The sequence below is a fragment of the Capricornis sumatraensis genome, chromosome 12 (assembly GCF_032405125.1).
Source record: "Capricornis sumatraensis isolate serow.1 chromosome 12, serow.2, whole genome shotgun sequence".
Classification (NCBI taxonomy): domain Eukaryota; kingdom Metazoa; phylum Chordata; class Mammalia; order Artiodactyla; family Bovidae; genus Capricornis; species Capricornis sumatraensis.
Genome location: NC_091080.1, coordinates 61,008,573 through 61,024,848, shown reverse-complemented (window position 1 = coordinate 61,024,848; position 16,276 = coordinate 61,008,573). Strand labels below are relative to the sequence as shown.

Below are 16,276 nucleotides of genomic sequence, written 5' to 3'. Positions count from 1 at the left end.
AGCAAATATATATACTCACATATGTATACATTTAAGTGAGAAATAAACTTGGATATTTACAAACATGACTGCTCATTTTTGAGGAATAACTTTTTTTATAGAAATGGTATTTGTTTTGTTTCTATTGGAAAAACCCTGATGCTGGGAAAAACTGGAGGCAAAAGGAGAAGAAGGTGGCAGAGGATGAGATGGCTAGACAGCATCACTGACGCAATAGACATGAATTTGAGGAAACTCAGGGAGATAGTGAAGGACAGGAAAGCCTGGTGTGCTGCAGTCCATGAGGTTGCAAAGAGTCAAACACAACTTGGCAACTGAACAACATTTGTTATGTTGAAAAATTTTGATCTTGTGTAGGCAAGTTGAGGAGCTGGAGTCTGAGAAGCCTGAATTTCTTTGCATGATAGAAAAATGTTTGTGTTTAGGGTGTGGTTTGAGTTGGTTACTGTTAGCTGTATGATTTCAATATTGCCTCTGCCACCCCTACAAAATCCTGAATAAAGCCTACATGGTTCATGAAAGCTTTGGTATAAGAGGACTCTCTTGGGATCACTCAGAGTCAATTAGAGTACAGTTCAAGGGCAAATGCAAAGACAATGGGATTTGAAGAAGAAGGGACTATGTAAAGTAACTCTCCAGGAATTTTTAGAAATTTAGAAGATACTTTGCATTTGTCCCAGATATTACTTAGGACAGTGCTTCAGGGAGAAAACTCATATAGCTTTGATTGTGTTACCTGGAGTCTGTCCGGCAAAGAAGACTGGTTCAAAATCTGACAAAGCTTAACAGTGAGAAACTATAGGTGTCTAGTTGTTTTGAAGGCTGAGTGAGAGGGATTCCAGAGTGCTGCCTAGAGGGGTGATGAGATCCTAATTCAGATGACATCCTGTGAGGAGTGGACCAAGGAAAGCAGAGGCTGGGACAGCATAGGTGTGAGTATCGTTGGGGGAAGACTTTGTCTGCACTAAAGTGTGCGCAGTGAGAGATCCCCAGCAGCAAAGGGTGGCATCTGAAGAAACCATGGCCACTCCCTACAAAAGAGAAGCAGTCTTTTTTTTAATGATTTTATTTGTTTATTTAGTGTTGGCTCTGCTGGTTCTTCCTTGCTGTGTGGGCTTTTTCTCTAGCTGTAGCAAGCAGGGACTACTCTCCAGTTGCAGCGCGTGAGCTTCTTATTGTGGTGCATCTCTTGTTGGGGAGCACAGGCTCTAGGGTGTGTGGGCTTCAGTCCTTGTGGCACATGGGCTCAGTAATTGCAGCTTCCAGGCCCCATAGAGCACAGACTCTATGGTTATGGCACACTGGCTAAGTTGCTGCGAGACATGTGGGATCTTCCTGGATCAGGAATCGAACCTGTGTCTTGTGCCTTGGCAGGCAGATTCTTTACCACAGAGCCACCAGGGAAGCCTGGAAGTAGTCTTAACAACAACCACTAAGCTCAGAAAGTGCCAGGGGCAGATCAACACTAGAGTTAAGTAAGATGTTTCTTGCGCTAAAACTCTTTTCTTTTCTGCCATATAAACCTTGAAGTGCCAGGGCCAGCACACCATGTGGAGGAGTGCTAGATGGGCCTTAAAGAAGAATGTGAATCTCAAGGTCCTATTTTCCACAATGTGAAAGTGAAGTGAAAGTGAAAGTCACTCAGTTGTGTCCGACTTCTTGCAACCCCTTGAACTATACAGTCCATGGAATTCTCCAGGCCAGAATACTGGACTGGGTAGACTTTCCCCTCCCCAGGGGATCTTCCCAACCCAGGGAGTGAATCCAGGTCTCCTGTACTGCAGGCAGACTCTTCACCAGCTGAGCCACAAAAAGGCTAAAAAATTTAAGAATATTCTCTCTTCCCCCAACATAGAAATACTTGAGAAAGAAAACACAGAATATGTTAATATTTAAGATCCAGTGGTTTAAAACAATACCAAACACTTGTGAAAGTATTTTCTTTTTCAGTTTAATACATTTTATCTCAATAATAAATAAAATTTACTTGCTTATTCCACACTATTAATTGAGTCCCAGCTCTGCGCCAGACATTTTGGTCTCCGAGGAAATAAGGAGCAGAATGGCAAAATCTCCTCTGTAGGGAGTTTACATTCCAGTTGGGGTGACCCAGGGCAAAAATGTGATAGGACAAAGTGACATAGCAACAAGCTCTGTCATGAAAAGTAACTCAGCTAAGATCATAGAATGACAGGACTGCTAATTTATGATAGAGACATCAGGTTACTTTGGTAGCATAAAATTTAGGTAAATTGGAAGCCATGAAGAAATGCATCAAGGGATATCTTGAGGAAGAGCCATTTGGCCTGAAGGAACATGGGAAGCAGAGGACTGACCCACGTCTCAGCAAGGTTGAAAAGTGCAAGGAGATCCTGGTAGTGAAGCCAATGAACAATGAGCCCCTTATTTCAGATGAAACAACTCCCAGGGTGGCTTTCATTACTGGACAGTGACACTGAGCAGAGCGTCACCCAGTTCCTAGGGTGGGAGATGTGGCAACTGTGACTGTAAATATGAAATCTCTGCCTGAGCAGACAATTGGTTTGTATAGATTCCATCTGTCGTCTTGGTCACAGATAATCTGTTGATACCCTTTTCAACCCCAAATAAATAAACCCGTGAACAAGTTCCAGCATGATGAGAAGGGTTCACGTTGAGAGCTCGGAGCCCCTTTCCTGGGTCTTGTCTTCAGTCAACTAAACTGGAAGCTGGAAAAGTGGTTCATCCAAAGCAGCAAGCCCCTGCCTGCCAAGACAGACTTCATCCCTTCCCATTGCAGCCTCTGCTCCCATGTCAGCTTCTGACTTTCCAGCCTCTCCATCTCTGTTTCATCATGACATGTGGAGAGGATCTGGGTGCCGAACATAAATGCAGTGAAAGTGTAAACAGAAGGCCCTAAATGCAGTGAAAGTGTAAACAGAAGGCCCTCAAGGCACAGGAATATCAACAGGATTGTTGTTAGGAGGTGAAAAATCACTGTATTTCTGTCCAGTACACTCAAATGCAGGGGATAAACGCAAGAGATGATCCTCCAGAGCCCACAGAGGATCAGCATACACACAGAGGTCTGCATTATATATACAGTAAAGTCCACAAAAATCTCTGATTCTCCTCCATCAGCAGGGGAAGTGATGGTCCAGCTTCTGAACACATCTTCTGCAGATACTGCAGTGGTGGGTGTGCTTAAGCCAAAGACAGTGGCAGTTGAGCATTTGTAGATCTTTCTTCCAGGCTTCCGCTGCAAGCCCCCATGTACTCTTTCTTTTGAATATTTTATTGAAGTAGTTTCTTTACAGTGTTGTGTTAATTTCTGCTGTACAGAAAAGTGAATTAACTGCCTCTACACACATATCCATGCTTTTTTATTTCCTTTTCATTGAGGTCACCACAGAGCCCTGAGTAGAGTTCCCTGAGGTATACAGTAGGTTCTCATTAGTTATCTATTCTATATGTAGTCATCAGTGACAAATATATGTCAACTCAACTCTCCCAATTCATCCCCCATCCCCTCCCCTCTTGGTGTACATATGTTTGTTCTCTACGTCTGTGTCTCTATTTCTGCTTTGCAAATAAGATCACCTATACCATTTTTCTGGATTCCACATGTATGTGTTAATATATGATTACTGTTGTTGTTGTTCAGTCCCTAAGTCATGTACAACTCTTTGTGACCCCATGGAGTGTAGCCCACTAGGCTCCTCTACCGTGGGATTTTCCAGGCAAGAAGGCTGGAGTGGGTTGTCATTTCCTTCTTCAGGAGTCTTCCCGACCCAGGGATTGAACTTGTGTCTCCTGTATTGGCAGACAGATTCTTTACTACTGAGCCACCAGGGAAGGCCCAATATATGACACAAACAATAAACGCTGGAGAGGGTGTGGAGCAAAGGGAACCATCTTGTACTTTTGATGAGAATGTAAATTGGTTCAGTCACTACGGAAGATAGTATGGGAGTTCCTTAAAAAACTAAAAATAAAACTACCATGTGACTCAGGAGTCCCACTACTGGGCATGCACCGAGAGCAATCCATGTATTCTTTAATAGCATTTCCTTTGGTGCTGCCCTGGGGTGGGTGAGCATGGTCTTCAGGTGAGACAAGAAGGGTGAGCACTGTCAGCAGCAGGACCAACATCACCAGGAAGTCCATGTGGGCGACCAGGAGCCACGCGATGTAGGCACAGATCCTGCCACAGACCTCTCAAATGAACCAGGCTCTGGTGGCCCCATCTGCCTCTGAGCAGGAGGAGGCTGAAAAATCTTCATTGTCATTTCAATCCGGAGAGGATGATGCTCACCATCTCACCAGCCAATGTCCTGATGACCACATGGTTTCCCAAAGTACTCCCACAAGCTATTTCTAAAATTTACTTTAACATTTTGTGCTTTTTTTTTTTCAGGATCTTAAGATGCATACTGTCCTTTGTAATAGGATACAATGCCTGGACAGGGTTGCCTGGTACCTCGGCTACTCCCAGCCTGCAGTGCACACAGCTTTGACAGCAGCTGGGGAGGCAGGGTGCATAGAGCAGCCAGTGTGCTCATGGCTTGGGTGGAGCAGGCAGAGGCTGAGTTTTTGAGGGAAGAATTCTGAAGCAGTTTGTCGTTTCCTCCTCCAGGGAATCTTCCCGACCCAGGGATCGAACTCAAGTCTCCTGCATTGGCAGGTGAATTCTTTATCAATGAGCCACGTGTTAAAGCTAAAGAAATCGATGTAATATGGGGTCAGGCTTGTTCTCCTCTCTTATAGTATGGCTATTAGACAGCAACCAACAAGGTCTGCTACAACCCACAGCTTTCCCATCTCTTTTAAAGATCCTTGTAGCAAATTCCATAACCATATGGCTCTGAATTCAGTACATGTGTGATGAAGTGAGCATTAAATTTCCTTATGGAAATGTTTTCTCTTCTGTATACCCCATGTTCTTTTATGCTTTCAGACTTTCATATATGTTCTTACTTCTGCTTGTCATTTCTCTACCTTTCTCTTCTTATTCGGTCTTCAGGACTTAACCAATGGGTTTTCATTCATTTATTCATTCACTCTATATCTGATAATATCTATTGTTTATTATAAGTCAGGCAAATAGAAATTATGTTGGAGAGAAATTGTGTTAGAAAAGACTTTTGAGAGTCCCTTGAACTGCAAGGATATCAAGCTAGTCAATTCTTAAGGAAATCAGTCCTGAATATTCTTTGAAAGGACTGATGCTAAAGATGAAACTCCAATACTTTGGCCACCTGATGCGAAGAACTGACTTATTGGAAAAGACCCTGATCCTGGGAAAGATTGAAAGCAGGAGGAGAAGGGGATGACAGAGGATGAGATGGTTGGATGGCATCACCGACTCAATGGACATGAGTTTGAGTAAACTCTGGGAGTTGGTAATGGACAGGGAAGCCTGGTGTGCTGCAGTCCATGGGGTTGCAAATAGTCAGACACAACTGAGCAACTGAACTGAACTGACAGCAATTATGAAGGAAAGTGTAGACACAGTTTATGATGGAAGAGATGGAGACATGAAACAACAACTCAAACAGAGCATAGTAAGTGCTAATATGGAGTTAAGTACTAACATCTGAGCTTTGATCACCTACTTCACCTAAGATAGGAGATTGACCTTGTTGGAGGAGGTAAGGCTTAAATGGTACACGGAAGGAGTCACAAAGGTAGGAGGGAAAAGTCATCCTTCCAGCATGTGCAGAGTCCCAAGAGAACATGGTTCCTTCAGGAACATTTGTTCCTTCAGGAACAAATGGTAAAGCCTAAATTCTATCCAGCAGTTGGAGAGGAATTTCCTATCCTCCTCACAGAGATTTTATATCAGTCTAAATATGTTTGTTATATTTGAAAGCTTTATAAACTATCCTATACAAGTCAGTGAGTCATTATGTATTAGTGGAAAGAGGAAGGGATTAAAATTAGATCTGTATGGAAAAGGCAATGGCACCCCACTCCAGTACTCTTGCCTGGAAAATCTATGGATGGAGGACCCTGGTAGGCTACAGTCCGTGGGGTCGCTAAAAGTCAGACACGACTGAGTGACTTCAATTTCACCTTTCACTTTCATGCACTGGAGAAGAAAATGGCAACCCACTCCAGTGTTCTTGCCTGGAGAATCCAAGGGATGGGGGAGCCTGGTGGGCTGCCATCTCTGGGGTCGCACAGAGTCAGACACAACTGAAGTGACTTAGCATACTTGAATTCTGACACATTCACACATTCTGTGACTTTGGATAAGATAGTGCCCTCATTTGAGCATCTTTCTTATCTGTAAAAGAGGAACAATTACGAAGCTCCAAAATAATTTACTACTTGCAAAACACCTGTAAGTGTCTGTCTCATAACGAATTTTTAACAAGTATTACTCCTCTTCCTTCTGCCTCAATATTAACTTTCATATTAATTTCTTTCTTGAAATTCTCTCCTCACTTGGCATCCATTATACTATCTCCTAGTTCTCAGCCTCAATTCTATGACTGTTGCTTTTGGCCTCCATCATGGATTTCTCTTCCACTGATGGATCTTCTTTTCTTTAAAGATTAGTTATCTCTAAGTATTTGCTTGCAAAAGCATCCAAATTTGAGGCTGACTCTATTTCTTGATATACTTCTTACTTCCATGCCTTCTTCTAAGCCCATACCCATATTTCAACAGCTCTGTGGATAGCAATATTGTGTTATGTATCTATTGCCATATAGGGGTTTACCCCAAACTTATATCTCAAAGCAACACTTATTACTCCACAGTTTCTGTAGGGATGAATCTGGGCCTTGCTTATTTGGGCCATTGTCCTGTGATCTTTCACAAGGAGATGAACAAAGCATTAGATGGGGCTGAAGTCTCAAGTCTCCACGCACACTCATCTTTGGACCATGTTTCCCATGGGTGATTGGACTGAAAGGCTCAGTTCTTTACTGGCTGCTGGGCAGAGGCTACGCTTACCTCCTTGCCACGTGGGCCTCTACACAGGACAACACAAATATGGTAGCTGGTCTCCCTCAGAGCAAGTAAGAGAGTGAGTTTAATATCAGAAGTAGTGTGTGCTGAAAGTACACTGATTCTTCAAAAATAAGGAAATGGCCCAATTGTCATGGTTGTGGGATGGGAAGAGGAAATAAAGCTAGTCAGAAGTGTTACCCTCCAGCCTCTGGTAAATACCAAATTTGCTTTACTATGAATTTGAGATTTGGGGATTCCTTTTTAGATCCCACTTATAAGTGAAATCATGTAATAGTTGTCACTCTGTACCTGGCTAAATCACTTAATATAGTATCTTCCATTTTCATCCAAATTGTAGCATATGGCAGAATATCTTCTTTTTCAGAGATGAATAATACTACATTATATATAAATATTGGAGAAGGAAATGGCAACCCACTCTAGCATTCTTGCCTGGAGAGTTCCATGGACAGAGGAGCCTGGCAGGCTATAGTCCATGGGGTTGCAAAGAGTCAGATACAACTAAGCGACTATCACTTTCACTTTCATATGTAAATATACCACACATCTTCTACTTTTTTTCCACACGTTTCCTTGATCCATTTATCTGTTGATGGACACAGGTTGCTTCCATGTCTTGGATGGTGTGAATAATGCTGCAAAGAACTTGGGAATGCAGATTCCCATTCTTCCAGATACTGATTTAGTTTCCCTTCGATGGATATGCAGAAGTGGGATTCTTGGATCTTGCAGCTCTATTTGTAATTTCTTTTGAGACGCCATCATACTGATTTCCATAGCGACTGTACCATTTATATGCCCACCAGCACTACTCAGGGCTCATTTTTCTTCACAACATCTTTCAGTTCAGTTCAGTTCAGTAGCTCAGTTGTGTCCAATTCTTTGCGACCCCGTGGACTGCAGCATATCAGGCCTCCCTGTCTATCACAAACTCCCAGAGTTCACTCAAACCTCATGTCCATTGAGTCACTGATGTCATCTAATCATCTCATCCTCATCGTCGTCCCCTTCTCCTCCCACCTTCAATCATTCCCACCATCAGGGTCTTTTCCAATGAGTCAGTTCTTCACATCAGGTGGCCAAGTATTGGAGTTTCAGCTTCAACATCAGTCCTTCCAATGAACACTCAGGACTGATTTCCTTTAGGATGGACTGGTTGGATCTCCTTGCAGTCCAAGGGACTCTCAAGAGCCTTCACCAACACCACAGTTCAAAAGCATCAATTCCCATCTATTGCCATGAAGTGATGGGACCAGATGCCAGGATCTTAGTTTTCTGAATGTTGAGCTTTAAGCCAACTTTTTAACTCCCCTCTTTCACTTTCATCAAGAGGTTCCTTAGTTCCTCTTCACTTTCTGCCATAAAGGAGGTTTCATCTCCAGATCTGAGGTTATTGATATTTCTCCCGGCAATCTTGATTCCAGCTTGTGCTTCTTTCAACCCAGCGTTTTTCATGATGTACTCTGCATAGAAGTTAAATAAGCAGGGTGACACTATCAGTTCAGTTCAGCCACTCAGTCATGTCCGACTCTTTGCGACCCCATGAATCGCAGCACGCCAGGACTCCTTGTCCATCACCAACTCCTGGAGATCACTCAGACTCACGTCCATCGAGTCTGTGATGCCATCCAGCCATCTCATCCTGGGTCGTCCCCTTCTTCTCCTGCCCCCAATCCCTCCCAGCATCAGAGTCTTTTCCAATGAGTCAACTCTTCCCATGAGGTGGCCAAAGTACTGGAGCTTCAGCTTTAGCATCATTCCTTCCAAAGAAATCCCAGGGTTTATCTCCTTCAGAATGGACTGGTTGGATCTCCTTTTAGTCCAAGGGACTCTCAAGAGTCTTCTCCAACACCACAGTTCAAACGCATCAATTCTTCGGTGCTCAGCCTTCTTCACAGCCCGACTCTCACATCCATACATGACCACAGGAAAAACCATAGCCTTGACTAGACGGACCTTAGTCGGCAAAGCAATGTCTCTGCTTTTGAATATGCTATCTAGGTTGGTCATAACTTCTCTTCCAAGGAGTAAGCGTCTTTTAATTTCATGGCTGCAGTCACCATCTGCAGTGATTTTGGAGCCAAAAAAAAAAAAAAGTCTGACACTGTTTCTACTGTTTCCCCATCTATTTCCCATGAAGTGATGGGACAAAATGTCAGGATCTAAGTTTTCTGAATGTTGAGCTTTAAGCCAACTTTTGCACTCTCCTCTTTCACTTTCATCAAGAGGATTTTTAGCTCCTCTTCACTTTCTGCCATAAGGGTGGTGTCATCTGCATATGTGAGGTTATTGATAGTTCTCCCGGCAATCTTAATTCCAGCTTGTGTTTCTTCCAGTCCAGCGTTTCTCATGATGTACTCTGCATATAAGTTAAATAAGCAGGGTGACAATATACAGCCTTGACATATTCCTTTTCCTATTTGGAACCAGTCTGTTCCATGTCCAGTTCTAACTATTGCTTCCTGTGGTCTGGTATTCCCATCTCTTTCAGAATTTTCCACAGTTTATTGTGATCCACACAGTCAAAGGCTTTGGCATAGTCAATAAAGCAGAAATAGATGTTTTTCTGAAACTCTCTTGCTTTTTCCATGATCCAGCAGATGTTGGCAATTTGATCTCTGGTTCCTCTGCCTTTTCTAAAACCAGCTTGAACATCAGGGAGTTCACGATTCACGTATTGCTGAAGCCTGGCTTGGAGAATTTTGAGCATTACTTTGCTAGCATGTGAGATGAGTGCAATTGTGCAGTAGTTTGAGCAGTCTTTTGCATTGCCTTTCTTTGGAATTGGAATGAAAACTGCCTTTTTCCAGTCCTGTGGATATAGCTGAGTTTTCTAAACTTGCTGGCATATTGAGTGCAGCACTTTCACAGCATCATCTTTCAGGATTTGAAACAGCTCAACTGGAATTCCATCACCTCCACTAGCTTTGTTCATAGTGATGCTTTATAAGGCCCACTTGACTTCACATTCCAAGATGTCTGGCTCTAGATTAGTGATCACATCATCATGATTATCTGGGTTGTGAAGATCTTTTTTGTACAGTTCTTCCATGTATTCTTGCCACCTCTTCTTAATATCTTCTGCTTCTGTAGGGTCCAGACCATTTCTGTCCTTTATCGAGCCCATCTTTGCATGAAATGTTCCCTTGGTATCTCTAATTTTCTCTAAGAGATCTCTAGTCTTTCCCATTCTGTTGTTTTCCTCTATTTCTTTGCATTGATTGCTGAAGAAGGCTTTCTGATCTCTTCTTGCTGTTCTTTGGAACTCTGCATTCAGATGCTTATATCTTTCCTTTTCTCCTTTGCTTTTTGCCTCTCTTCTTTTCATAGCTATTTGTAAGGCCTCCCCAGACAGCCATTTGGCTTTTTTGCATTTCTTTTCCATGGGGATGGTCTTGATCCCTGTCTCCTATACAATATCACAAACCTCATTCCATAGTTCATCAGGCACTCTCTCTATCAGATCTAGGCCCTTAAATCTATTTCTCACTTCCACTGTATAATCATAAGGGATTTGATTTAGGTCAGACCTGAATGGTCTAGCGGTTTTCCCTACTTTCTTCAATTTAGGTCTGAATTTGGTAATAAGGAGTTCATGATCTGAGCCACAGTCAGCACCTGGTCTTGTTTGTGTTGACTTATAGAGCTTCTCCATCTTTGGCTGCAAAGAATATAATAGATCTGATTTCGGTGTTGACCATCTGGTGATGTCCATGTGTAGAGTCTTCTCTTGTGTTGTTGGAAGAGGGTGTTTGCTATGACCAGTGCATTTTCTTGGCGAAACTCTATTCATCTTTGTCCTGCTTCATTCCACATTCCAAGGCCAAATTTGCCTGTTACTCCAGGTGTTTCTTGACTTCCTACTTTTGCATTCCAGTCCTCTATAATGAAAAGGACATCTTTTTTGGGTGTTAGTTCTAAAAGATCTTGTAGGTCTTCATAAAACCGTTCAACTTCAGCTTCTTCAGTGTTACTGGTTGGGGCTTAGACTTGCATAACTGTAATATTGAATGGTTTGCCTTGGAGACGAACAGAGATCATTCTGTCATTTTTGAGACTGCATCCAAGTATTGCATTTCAGACTCTTTTGTTGACCATGATGGCTACTCCACTTCTTCTAAGGGATTCCTGCCTGCAGTAGTAGATGTAATGGTCATCTGAGTTAAATTCACCCATTCCAGTCCATTTTAGTTCGCTGATTCCTAGAATGTTGACGTTCACCCTTGCCATCTCCTGTTTGACCATGTCCAATTTGCCTTGATTCATGGACCTGACATTCCAGGTTCCTATGCAATACTGCTCTTTACAGCATCAGATCTTGCTTCTATCACTAATCACATCCACAGTTGGGTATTGTTTCTTCTTTGGCTCCATCCCTTCATTCTTTCTGGAGTTATTTCTCCACTGATCTCCAGTAGCATATTGGGCACCTAATGACCTGGGGAGTTCCTCTTTTGGTATCCTATCATTTTGCCTTTTCATATTGTTCATGGGGTTCTCAAGGCAAGAATACTGAAGTGGCTTGCCATTCCTCTCTCCAGGGGACCACATTCTGTCAGGCCTCTCCACCATGACCCACCCGTCTTGAGTTGCCCTGCAGGCATGGCTTGGTTTCATTTAGTTAGACAAGGCTGTGGTCCTAGTGTGATTAGATTGACTAGTTTTCTGTGATTATGGTTTCAGTGTGTCTGCCCTCTGATGCCCTCTTGCAACACTTACCATCTTACTTGGGTTTTTCTTACCTTGGCATGTGGTATCTCTTCACAGCTGCTCCAGCAAAGCACAGCTGCTGCTACTTACCTTGGACGAGGGGTATCTCCTTACCACTGCCGTTCCTGACCTTCAACGTGGGATAGCTCCTCTAGGCACTTCGGTGCCTGCCCAGCCACCACTCTTCGGGTTGCTCCTCCCGGCTGTCGCCCCTGGCCTCGGGCTCGGGGTGGCTCCTCAAGGTCACTGCCCCTGGCCTCGGACGCGAGGTGGCTTCTCCTTGCCGCCCCTGATCTCAGGGTGACAGTATACAGCCTTGATATATTCCTTTTCCTATTTGAAACCAGTCTGTTGTTCCATGTCCAGTTCTAACTGTTGCTTCCTGACCTGCATATAGGTTTCTCAAGAGGCAGGTTAGGTGGTCTGGCATTCCCATCTATTTATGAATTTTCCACAGTTTTTGGTAATCCACACAGCCAAAGGCTTTGGCATAGTCAATAAAGCAGAAATAGATGTTTTTTTCTGGAACTCTCTTGCTTTTTCTATAATCCAGTCGACGTTGGCAGTTTGATCTCTGGTTCCTCTGCCTTTTTCTAAAACCAGTATGAACATCTGGAACTTCATGGTTCACGCACTGTTGAAGTCTGGCTTGGGGAATTTTAAGCATTACTTTCCTAACGTGTGAGATGAGTGCCATTTTGTGGTAGTTTGAGCAATCTTTGGCATTGCCTTTCTTTGGGATTGGAATGAAAACTGACCTTTTCCAGTCCTGCGGCCACTGCTGAGTTTTCCAAATTTGCTGACATATTGAGTGCAGCACTTTCACAGCATCATATTTTAGGATTTTTAATAGCTCAACTGGTTTTCCATCACTTCCAATAAAATCACTGCAGATGGTAACTGAAGCCATGAAATTAAAAGATGCTTACTCTTTGGAAGGAAAGTTATGACCAACCTAGACAGCATATTAAAAAGCAGAGACATTACTTTGACAACAAATGTCCATCTAGTCAAGGCTATAGTTTTTCCAGTAGTCATGTATGGATGTGAGAATTGGACTATAACAAAGCTGAGTGCTGAAGAATTGATGTTTTTGAACTGTGGTGTTGGAGAAGACTCTTGAGAGTCCCTTGGACTGCAAGGAGATCCAACCAGTCCATCCTAAAGGAGATCAGTTCTGAGTGTTCATTGGAAGGACTGATGTTGAAGCTGAAACTCCAATATTTTGGCCACCTTATAGGAAAAGCTGACTCATTTGAAAAGACTCTGATGTTGGGAAAGATTGAAGGCAGGAGGAGAAGGGGACAACAGAGGATGAGATGGTTAGATGCATCACCGACTCAATGGACATGAGTTTGGGTGAACTCTGGCAGTTGGTGATGGACAGGGAGACCTGGCGTGCTGTGGTTCATGGGATTGCAAAAAGCCGGACATGACTGAGTGACTGAACTGAACTGACTGAACCATTAGCTTTGTTTGTATTGATGCTTGCAAAGGCCCACTTGACTTCACATTCCAGGATGTCTGGCTCTAGGTGAGTGATCATACCCTCGTGATTATCTGGGTCGTGAAGATCTTTTTGGCATAGTTCTGTATATTCTTGACACCTCTTCTTGATATCTTCTGTTTCTGTTAGGTCCAGACCATTTTTGTCCTTTATTGAGTCCATCTTTGCATGAAATGTTCCCTTGGTATCTCTAATTTTCTTGAAGAGATCTCTAGTCTTTTCCATTTTATCGTTTTCCTCTTTCTTTGCAGGGATCACTGAGGAAGACTTTCTTATCTCTGCTTACTATTCTTTGGATCTCTGCATTTAAATGGGTATATCATTCCTTTTATCCTTTGCTTTTTGCTTCTCTTCTTTCACAGCTATTTGTAAGGCCTCCTCAGATAGCCATTTTGCTTTTCTGCCTTTCTTTTTCTTGGGGATGGTCTTGATCCCTGTCTCCTATACAATGTCACAAAAAACTGTCCATAGTTCTTCAGGCTCTCTGTCTATCAGATCTAATCCCTTGAATCTATTTATCACTTCTACTGTATAATCATAAGGTATTTGACTTCAGTCATACCTGAATAGTCTAGTGGTTTTCCCTATTTTCTTCAATTTAAGTCGAAATTTGGAAATAAGGAATTCATCATCAGAGCCCAGTCAGTTCCCAGTCTTGTTTTTAACTGATGGTATAGAGCTTCTCCATCTTTGCCTGCAAAGAATATAATCAATCTGATTTCAGTATTGACCATCTGGTGATATCCATGTGTAGAGTCTTCTTTTGTGTTGTTGGAAGAGGGTGTTTGCCATGACCAGTATATTCTCTTGGCAAAATCCTATTAGCCTTTGCCTGCTCTATTCTATACTCCAAGGCCAAATTTACCTATTACTCCAGGTGTTTCTTGACTTCCTACTTTTGCATTCCAGTCGCCTATAATGAAAAGGACATCTTTTTTTAGTGTTAGCTCTAGAACGTCCAATAGGTCTTCATAGAACTGTTCAACTTCAGCTTCTTCAGCATTACTGGTCAGGGTATAGACTTGGATTGTCATGACACTGAATGGTTTGGCTTGGAAATGAACAGAGATCATTTTGTCATTTTTGAGATTGCATCCAAGTATTGTATTTTGGACTCTTTTGTTGACTATGAGGGCTACTCCATTTTTTAAAATTTTTTAAAATATAAATTTATTTATTTTAATTGAAGGTTATTCACTTTACAATATTGTATTGGTTTTTCACTCCACTTTTTCTAAGGGATTCTTGCCCAGAGTGTTGAGGGACCAGACCTGAGCCATGACAGGCTCAACAAGCTATACTAGGCCTAAGATTCAGATTCTAGTAAAACCTGAGTTGTGATTCCGGGAAACCACACCCTGGGAAAGTCCCCGCTGGCGCCAAACCTGAGCCAATCCGCATAGGAGAAGATAAAGGCAACCTCTTTCAGAAGATGCATGCATGTACTTCTACACTCACTGCCCCCCATCCTGCAGCAGACCACTGACCAAAGCCTCTGATGGGGACTCCTGGACACTTCTGAGCAAGTCTGGGTCAGTCTCTTGTAGGGTCCCTGCTCCTTTCTCCTGGGTCCTGGTGAACACAAGGTTCTCTTTGTGCCCTCTGACAGTCTATTTCCCAGTCCTGTGTAAGTTCTGGAAGCTCTATGGTGGGGTTAATGGTGATCTTCTCCAAGAAGGCTTATGCCACCCCCAAGTCTGCTGCACCCAGAGCCCCCGTCCCTGCGGCAGTCCACTGCTGACCTGTACCTCCACAGGAGATGCTCAAACACAGCTCTGTCTCACAACATCCTTAGGACATGTTAACTTCTGACTTTGTGTAATAGCCATTCTAGCAAGTATGTGGTATCTCATTTTAGTTTTGATTTATATTTTCCTGGTGGTTAGTGATGTTGGGAATCTTTTCATATACATGTTGTCTATTTGTATGTCTTTGGAAAATCATCTATTCAGATTCTTTGCCAACTTTTAACTGAATTATTCTTTTTCTCCCTCCTGAGTTTATGACTTCCTTGTATGTTTTGTATATTAACTCATGTGAGATAGGTGGCTTGCAAATATTTTCTACCATTTCATAGGTTCCCTTCTCAGGTTTTTGATTGTTTCCTTTGCCGTGCAGAGACTTTTCAGTTTAATGTAGTCCCACACATTTATTTTTCCTTTTGTTGCTTGTGCTTTTGGTGTCAATTTCAAGAAACCATTGCTAAAATCAGTCAAAGAGCTTTCCCCTACATTTTCTTCTAGGAGTTTTACCATTTCATGTCTTATGTTTATGTCTTTCATCCATTTTGAGTTGATGTTTATCTATGCTGCAAGATAAGATGGCTGTTTATTATTTCACAGTAACCAATGGCTTTTGAGACATCTTAAAATTGTAATATGTTCAAAGAGATATTTTCTGTAGCTTATCTATGCTTATTCATGTATATGCAAATGAAACTAAACCAGAGTTTCATGCAAATATGGACATAAAAGAAAATCAATCAGGTCTCTGAATTATAAGTTTCGTTTAACCTGAAGGCAACATAAATATGCTTGAAGCCAACAACTGGTTTTTCTGTCTTTGATTCCCCCTTCTTTCTTTTCTTTAATATTGTTAATGCAGGATACCTCACTGTGCTATGGATGATACAGTTACCTTTTAACCAAACTCCATCCAGAGTCATCGTTTTCAGCCCTGTTGTTCCTATTGAAGTAGGAGAACCTGACCCTGGATATTTCTAGCCTGGGATTTCATCTGATTTAATGTGCCCTGGGTTTCTCTGGTAGCTCAGCTGGTAAAAAATCCTCTTGCAATGCAGGAGACCCCAGTTTGATTCCCAGGTTGGGAAGATCCCTTGAAGAAGAGATAGGCTACTCACTCCAGTATTCTTGGGCTTCCCCGGCTGCTTAGACGGTAAAGAATCTGCCCGCAGTGTGGGAGACCTGGGTTCATCCCTGTGTTGGGAAGATCCCCTGGAGGAGGGAGTGGCAACCCACTCTAGTATGCTTGACTGGAGAATCCCAGTGGACAGAGGAGCCTAGCAGGCTACGGTCCATAGGGTCACAAAGACATGACTAGGCGACTAAGCACAATTTGCCCTGGCAATTACTTCATACT

At 42.6% G+C, this 16,276-nt stretch overlaps 1 pseudogene; it reads right to left on the bottom strand.

The window, feature by feature from the left end:
- Window positions 1–2,596: 2,596 nt before the first annotated feature.
- On the bottom strand, window positions 2,597–4,146 carry LOC138089035 (palmitoyltransferase ZDHHC7 pseudogene; annotated as a pseudogene).
- Window positions 4,147–16,276: the final 12,130 nt, after the last annotated feature.